This window comes from Anoplophora glabripennis, unplaced genomic scaffold (assembly GCF_000390285.2).
Source record: "Anoplophora glabripennis isolate ALB-LARVAE unplaced genomic scaffold, Agla_2.0 scaffold1380, whole genome shotgun sequence".
Lineage (NCBI taxonomy): Eukaryota > Metazoa > Arthropoda > Insecta > Coleoptera > Cerambycidae > Anoplophora > Anoplophora glabripennis.
In genome coordinates this window covers 64396-73072 of record NW_019418827.1, presented here as the reverse complement: position 1 = coordinate 73072, position 8677 = coordinate 64396, and the positions used below count along the sequence as shown (strand labels likewise).

General features: G+C 38.5%; 1 pseudogene; it reads right to left on the bottom strand.

Moving 5' to 3' along the window:
* Positions 1–402: 402 nt before the first annotated feature.
* Positions 403–1486, bottom strand: LOC111692697 (annotated as a pseudogene).
* Positions 1487–8677: the final 7191 nt, after the last annotated feature.

The following is an 8677-nucleotide window of genomic DNA, read 5'->3' as shown; positions in this document are numbered from 1 at the left end:
GCTTCTATGTGTCGGGAAAATCTCCTTTTTCAAGAGACTTGTTAAATAAAGTGAGAGGGTTACAAAGAGAATATGCACATTTTTTACAAAAAATTGAGGAAATACCGTCGGGTCCGGCCCCTTTATTTTCGTCCAGTTCAATTAAAGTATTTAATACTTCGTCTCTCGTTACAATTACATTGTTAATATTATTGATATTATTGAAATTATTGATTTTAATAGGACACTGGTCATACGGTTCATCGACACTTTGAAAAAAATTGGCAAAATGCGTACAATTGTCTACACCATTGAAAATAAAATTATCGCCATTAGAATTAGGAAAAGAACCACGACTTTTTTGAGGAGAAGCATACTGCCAAAATTTTTTAGTGTTTTTAGGTATCGCATCTTCTAAAGATTTTATATAATTAAAATAAGTTTCTTAGACCTATGCCTTAAAGTACAGAACAATCTATAATCGGATTCATTTCTATAAGTTTTCCATTTTTTATGAAATTTTATTTTTTCTTTAATAACATTAATAGTATTGTTTGAAAAGTAGAAAGGAAATTTCTTATTTACAATTTTCTTAGGAACATAATTAGTTATAACATAATTAATTTCATCGTAAAAAGTAGATAGATTCATTTATATTTTTGTTCATAAAAAGATCATACCAATTGATATTTTCTAAATAATTATTGATTGCAATGTAATTAGTTTTTTTAAAGTTGGGTATAAAAGTATTGTTAGACTTAGTGATTTAATTAAAGGACAAGAGAAAATAAATTCAAGACATGGATGATGAGCGTCCTCATCAACAAATGAACTGTTGCAATATTGTAAACTACATATGTTATCACAATTAGATAAAATTAAATCTAATAATCTATTGTTAATGTTTAATACTGAATTAAATTGTTTTAACCCACAATAGGAAACTGTGTCTATTAATGTAGAAGATCTTTGATCAACATTTAAAAGAGTGAAGTGTAAACAATTATTTACAGAGACTCAATTGACACTAGGTAAATTGAAATCACCACATATGAGAAATATGTCATCAGGTAGAGAAGTAAACAGTTTATAAAGATTATTACTAAAGCAAGCAGCGGCATAGATATCAGCTGGAGGTAAATAAACGCAGCATAAATGTATTTTAACTCTCTTGTCGACTACAAGTGATTCCCATATATCCTCCGCTTCACTTTGCCAATCACATCTTCTCAGTGCCTGTATATCGGATCGTACTGCCACTAGCACCCCACCTCCATCACGTTTACCAATATCAGAACTATCGCGATTGCGATCGCGCCGAAATACAGAGTGGCTATTAGTAAAAATTTCACTATCGGACACACTATTGTTCAACCACGACTCCTTCAGAAAAATTCAGGTCGGCATTACTGTTCACTGTATTCAATTTAAATTGAGCTGTTTTTGATCTTAGCCCACGAACGTTTTGATAAGTCACAGATAGACGATCTGATGATCCGTAAACCATACAAAGATAAGAAATAATAGTGAATACAATTGAACTTACAAATTACAAAGCTGATCTGAATTTTTAATCAGCGTTATTTTTGATGAGTCGTTCGTTCTAACGAAAATACTGCAGTTTTTGAGCCAAATATACTTGGCTTTTGCTGTAAGTCTAGTGTTTTTATATAAAAGTTTATTCTCAGCTGTTAAGTGATCATTAATATACAAATTATTTGAAACATGTTCAACTGCTAGTGTTCGGTTAGGGCTAGAAATTATCTTAGCTTTGGCTGCATTTAAAATAAGATTTTTTATATTTGAGGAGCTGAATTTAACGATTATACTCTTGGGAACTTCAGGATTAAACGATCGAACTCTATATATTGACTCAATACAGTTGGTATCCAGGTTGAGATCGAGAAATTCTGACACTCTAACAATAACGCCGAGTAAATTCTCATTCCGTTTTTCAGGAACACCTTATTTTTCCAAATTATTAAGTCTAGTATGTTGATCTAAATCATTAATACGAGAGTTCAGAGACTTTATTTCTTCCATTAGTTGCATATTGTCTTGTTTTAGTTCTTCAATTGTTTTTATGTGATTGTTAATACTTGATGGTGCGTGTTCAAGGTCGGAGACTTTATCAGAACAAAAAGAAACAGATACTATATGTAATCTTAAAAGAATAAGGAAGTGCATTGAACTAGATGGAGGACATATCGAGCATTTACTGAAGTAACCTCTTTTAATCCATATGTTTCATTCTCAACTTTTTTTCTGTTGCGTTGTGTCCCCGGTTGTGGCTATACACAAAATACAAAAATTTAATTGTCTTGACAACCGTTCATTTTTTCATAAGTCATGAAGTATACCTTTTTTGTAGAAAAGTAACAGAACTATCTGCCTGCGAGGGCAAAATGTCATATTTGACAGTTCTGTCAAAGTTGCGTAAATTTTAGAACATAATTTCGACAGTCCTTGTATAATAAAAAATATTTCATTCAATTTTAAATGTGCGTCAGCGACCAACATACGGTCAACGTTTTAGTTCTTCAATTGATATCGGAAAGACTATAACTGCTGCCATGTTTGAGTTAAAGGAATCCAAAAAATAATGGCATGCACTCACAGCACACCAAACAAAACAGTTAAGATGTAGAGATATATTTTTTATGTAATTTATTAAAAATGATGGGAGTATAAAGTAAAATTTTGAAATTATTTTAACTTTTATTCTTTTAGAATATAAGATAAAAATAATGATGGTAAGCATTCAATTTCAGTGGCTAAAAAATGAACTATCCTAATAAATGGATAGGATGTTGATGGAGGACCATGTTTTCCAGAATTAAACCTTTTGAATCTATTAGTCCTACTGAAATTGAATACATTTTACTCTTGTTAATTATGTGATGTACGTTCGAGGTTGGGTCGCAGACGCCGAACAGTACAGTCACAGTCCGGGTTCACTCGGTGGAGAAGTGTTTTCCAAGGTTCGGGAATATTACAAGACTTGGTATAAATAATACTTTTATTTTCCAAAATATATCGCAGTCTACATATAATATTAACAATAATGCCTTACCTTGAGCGCCGCGGAAGAGACCTGCTAAACGCTCTGGTTAGGACACCCAGAGGAGGGTTGAGTGCCGTGGAAAGACCTACTAAGCACTGCCTGGTGTAGGTGACTCCATTGCTTTTATACAGAACGGCTGGTAGTGCCGTGTGCAACTCCAGCCGTTGAAACAGCGACTTCGTGGGCCGTGTGCAAAATCGCGGTGCGCCAAACAATCATAATACAGCGGGAGCAAAATAAAATAAGTTCATTACTGAAAATATAAATAAAATCTGGGAATCCCGAAAATAAAAAAAAGGTGCATTACATCCCCCCTCTCTTCGTAAAAAAAAAATTACATTTTTTTTCTAACCTCTTAATCTAATATAACAAAAAAATAACTAATACTACTTTCACTAGCACTATACGGTAGTGGTTACAATCGGGTAATCCCTAACGCGGAGGGCTCGTCTTCTCGCCTCGGGGCGGCGGGCAATGGAGTGGCTGGGAGTGGACTGACCAGCGGTAGTAGAGGCGTTACCTGGTCAGGGGTGACCGGCAGTGGCGATGCATATAGCTGCAGGACCTCCGGACTGGGGCCAAACAACTCCATTAAACGAACTTGCGTCGTGGTTGGTGTTGTTGGTTCCATATCTGTAAAAAATAATAACTTAGTGCACGGGTTTAAGATCTTTTACATGAATTCGTCGAAATCGTCGCCCCGTCTGTTCATCTTTTAGGTCGAATACCACCGGCGACCATACTCTTGTAATCAAGTATGGACCTGAGTATTTCGGCGCTAGCTTAGCGGCAAATCCTCGTACAGCGGAGGACAAGTGATGTTCTCTCTTCATAACTAGGTCACCTAAATGGAAAGTCCACTCTCTGTGGCGTAAATCGTAGTGCTTTTTCTGCGAACTAAACGCTCTGGTCGAGTTAATTCGTACGAAGTCGAAAACGTCTCTGAGCTGGTTTAAGTGATCGGAGCGCCTTTCGATATCGGTAGCTTCATGTTCGGGGACAGGTTCTTCGGTTTGGTCTTCTCGGAAAATACTTTTTGGCATCTCTAATTCTCGTCCGAAATTGAGGTATTCATGGCTAACATAAAATCGGGCAAATGTCGGTCCCACATCTTGTGGTCATTGTCACAAAACTGGGATATCATAGTTTCTATGACTTTATTTGCTCTTTCGATGGGATTCGTCTGCGGTGTATACGGTGGTGAGAATAGTTGTCGTATTCCTAAGTCGGTTAGGAATTTACGCATTTCACGATTCTTGTATTGTACCCCGTTGTGGAAAATTACAACTCTCGGGCATCCAAATCGAACGATAATCCTTTCGTGCAATGCTCTCCTTACTGCAGCGGCGGTAGCTTTTCGTAATGGTTGAAATTATATCCATTTAGTGAACCGATCTTGAAAAACCACAATATATCTATTTCCGGAAGTAGAGCGGGGTAAAGGGCCAATTAAATCAGTACTAATTGTGTGCCAAGGTCCCCCTTGAGGGCGTAGCTGCATTTTTCCTGGTGGTCGTAATTGAGTATATTTATATTGTTGACGTATCTGACATTGTCGAACATATTTAGCGATTTCTCGGAACATTCCGGGCCAATAGTAGTGTCTTGCTATGCGAGCTATGGTCTCAGCAACGCCTAAATGTCCGGCGGTCGGTCGATCATGACCTTCTTGTAGAATTTCAGATCGTCTTGATGTGGGAATACACAGTTCCCAAAGATCAGCCAGTTCGGGTTCTGTGAAGTCATATCGGTCGAAGAAATGTCGGTACAGTTTGCCATCTTTAATACAGTAATCAGAATTTTTATCGGGATCTTGCTCTACCTCTTGAAATTTTCTTGTATACCAAGGACATAAGATCATGTCATTCATGGCCTGAATTTCGGTACTATTAGTTTCGGGAATTGGATGTCTGGATAAAGCATCGGCTACTCGATTTAAGACACCGGGTTTGTATCTAATCTCAAAGTCGAACTGCTGAAGTGCCACTATCCATCGGGCTAATCGTCCGGTCGGATGTTGCAAATTCTGAAGCCATTTTAGAGACTGGTGATCGGTCTCGACTATAAAATGATAACCCTCCAAATACTGTCTCATTTTCTGAATTCTCCAAAATATGGCCAGGTATTCTTTCTCAGTAGTTGAGTAGTTTTTCTCCGGTGGAGTTAAGGTTCGGCTGGTATAACTAATGATGTGGTCTTGTCCTTCCAGATTTTGTATTAAAGCGGCTCCTAAGCCTTGATCGGATGCGTCGGTTTGCAGTACAAAGGGTTTTGTAAAATCGGGACAGGCAAGAACTGGCGCTTCGGTGAGCTTGGCAGCGGATATGCATCTTTTATAGACATTTCGTTTAATTTACGGAAATCTATACAGAAGCGGCGTTTGCCATCCTTCTTCTCGGCCAAAACAATTGGTGAGCTCCACGGACTATCAGATGGTTGTACAATCCCATCGGCTAGCATTCTCTCTAATTCATCGTCAATAATTTTCTGCATTGCGGGATTTCTAGGACGATACCTCTGTTTTATAGGAGTCGGATCCTTTAAGCGAATAACATGTTCAGCCATGTTAGTGTAGCCGTGTATCTCTTTAAATGCAGTGAATTCTTGTTCTATGAAATCGGCAATTTCTTTCTGCTGAACTTTGGATAAATAAAACGATGGAAGAGTAATCGATTCTATGGTTGACGTACGGTACACCCTATCTGTCTTAGGGTTTATAGTAATCTGGTTGGTTCCTATATCGATGGTAAAATTATATTTGGTGAGGAAATCCATTCCCAATACACAGTCTACAGTCAACGATGGCATAAGAAGAAAATCAGCTGCAACAGTCGTTGACAACAGTTGCCCTCGGATGTGATACTCCTCGGTAATGTTAACCAAAATTCCATTGGCTAATTCTGCTTGTATTTCCTGTTTTGCCGGATTCGGTAAATTCCTCATCTGCTTGCAATATTCAGCCACAACAGAACTGATGTAAGATCTCACCGATCCTGTATCAACTAAAGCAGAAAATGGTCGGTGATACATGTCTATGTTTACTCGGATGCGGTTATTCGACCAGTTACTTGTATTAGTACTGGTGAACGGTACGGATATGGTTAATGGTTCGGAGGCCTTTATTGTCTGGCGCTTTGCTGGCCTCGCGGAGTTCCGGCCCCGACGGCATTTCCCTGTGTCGCGTGGCTCTGGTTAACACATCGGCAATGTCTAGTCTGTACTCCTTCCCGTCCACATCGGGAACAGAATAAGCGGAATGGTCCTCGGCATGTAAATCTCGTGTGTCCTGTGGCTCCACATCTCCAACAGATAGTGTTCGCACCCTGTCTGGGTATTGTTTGTGAACGGTTATTTGTCTCGTAGTTAGGGCGAGAATTCGGTCTGATAATTCTATTGGGTTGTGAATCTGCAATGCCGGCATTTCGGATCGGCTCAGTCACTTTTCTTGTTTTGTTTTCTTTGTCCAGATCTTTTTGGAGTTGTTCGTACTCGTAGGTTTGTTGCACCAAATCGGAAATTCTTTCTACCTGCGTTCTTCGGATATATTGACGATATTCGGTCCGCAAACGCTTATAAATGCAAGTAACTTCTCGTTCGGCTGAAAATCCTCCATGCCGTCGTATCATAGTCTGCATTTCTAGAATAAAATTGCGTGCAGTTTCTTGTTTAACTTGATACTTGGAACTTATCATCTCTTCTAAATTGTCTCGGTAATCGGACGGATAAAAGAAAGTTTTAAAATCTTGCACAAAGTTATCACAAGTACTCCAGTTATGTTTATAGTTCATATACCACTGGTATGCTTTTCCCTGAAGCACTCCTGGTAAAGTTTTCAGTAACTGTGCATCGTTAATTTCTTATTCGCCCTGCACCTGTTCTAGTCTTTCTAGAAATGATATCGGGTCTGTTTTGCCATCAAATACAATGTTAGGTTTACGTATTTGATTTAGTAGTTCGAAAGCTGAAATTCTCGGTACTTCGGGGATCGATATAGTCGGTTCGGAGGGTGCAGATCGTGCTACGGGAGTTCCATTGCGTAGGAACTTTGTGATGCGCCGTCTCATCTCTTCCACTGTGCCTCCGGTTTCTAGATTGAAACGCTTAAGCTCAGCTGTCAATGCTTCTTTATTTAGTTTGTAAATCCATCCGACCCTGGGATCAGTGATTTCCAGGCCAGCTGTGGTTTCTTCGGAGTCAGAAGGCATTTTAAGATAAAACTTGCTGAACAGATTTCGGGCTACACCTTCTTCCTCGTTCTCACTTCAGATTGTGAGAATTTTTCGCTGAGCGTTTTTTTGATTCAATATCTCGGTGTGTAATTGTCGTATGCAGTCGGAAATAGTCGGAAACGCTTTCCTGGGTCCAATTATGTTGAAAACGACACCCTACTTGACTTCGGGTGTCTTCGGAAATGTTCGGTTAAGTTCGGCTTTTTCGAGAAAATGGCGGATCCACGGTACGGATGCTCACAGTAACCTTTTTTAAGGGTTAGAGCGGTAATATCTCGATCTCTTCTCCTTTATCTCTCCTCTCACAGTTGTTGATACTATGGTCTCTGTTTTACTCTTGTCGCTATTACGGTCCCTGCTCGGGCGCCAAAATTATGTGATGTACTTTCGAGGTTCGGTCGCAGACGCCGAACAGTACAGTCACAGTCCGGGTTCACTCGGTGGAGAAGTGTTTACCAAGGTTCGGGAATATTACAAGACTTGGTATAAATAAAACTTTTATTTTCCAAAATATATCGCAGTCTAACGTCATGTCAGGTACCGCGGAAAGACCTGCTAAGTACCCGGAGTCGGAGTCCAGGTGTGTACCTTACCTTGAGCGTCGCGGAAGAGACCTGTTAAACGCTCTGGTTAGGACACCCAGAGGAGGGTTGAGTGCCGTGGAAAGACCTACTAAGCACTGCCTGGTGTAGGTGACTCCATTGCTTTTATACAGAACGGCTGGTAGTGCCGTGTGCAACTCCAGCCGTTGAAACAGCGACTTCGTGGGCCGTGTGGAAAATCGCGGTGCGACAAACAATTATAATACAGCGGGAGCAAAATAAAATAAGTTCATTACTGAAAATATAAATAAAATCTGGAAATCCCAAAAATAAAAAAAAGGTTCATTACAAGTTCTTGTTATTTATTCTATCTATAATCATGATGATAAAAAGTAACATTTTTTGTACATTTCCAGAATAAAAAATTAGCTTTTATAAAAGCCTGTGCAATAAAAGTTTTTACGTACTGTACGATTTGTATTAAAAAAACTCGGTAATTAAATCAATGTTTTATTTGTTTTTCAGTAAGAATCTTGGACAACTTATAACTTCTTGATGTAGTAGACAGTGGTAATGGCATTACATATTTGAAATTGCTTCTTTAGCTGACTCTCTGTGCAATAGGGGTCGTCCATTAATCACGTGAGGTTTTTAGGCCACTTTTTTACACCCTCCCTCCCCTATCTAACATCACGTGTATTTTTTTTGTTAAAAAAAACTTCTTGCTCTATTTGTTTTAATAATTTTTAATTTTACCAAAATTTAATTGCCAATGTGAAGAAAATAAGATTACTGTTCCAAACAAAATTACTGGCTTGTAATCATGTATGAAAGCTTGTATCTATAATTTTTAATAAATAGCA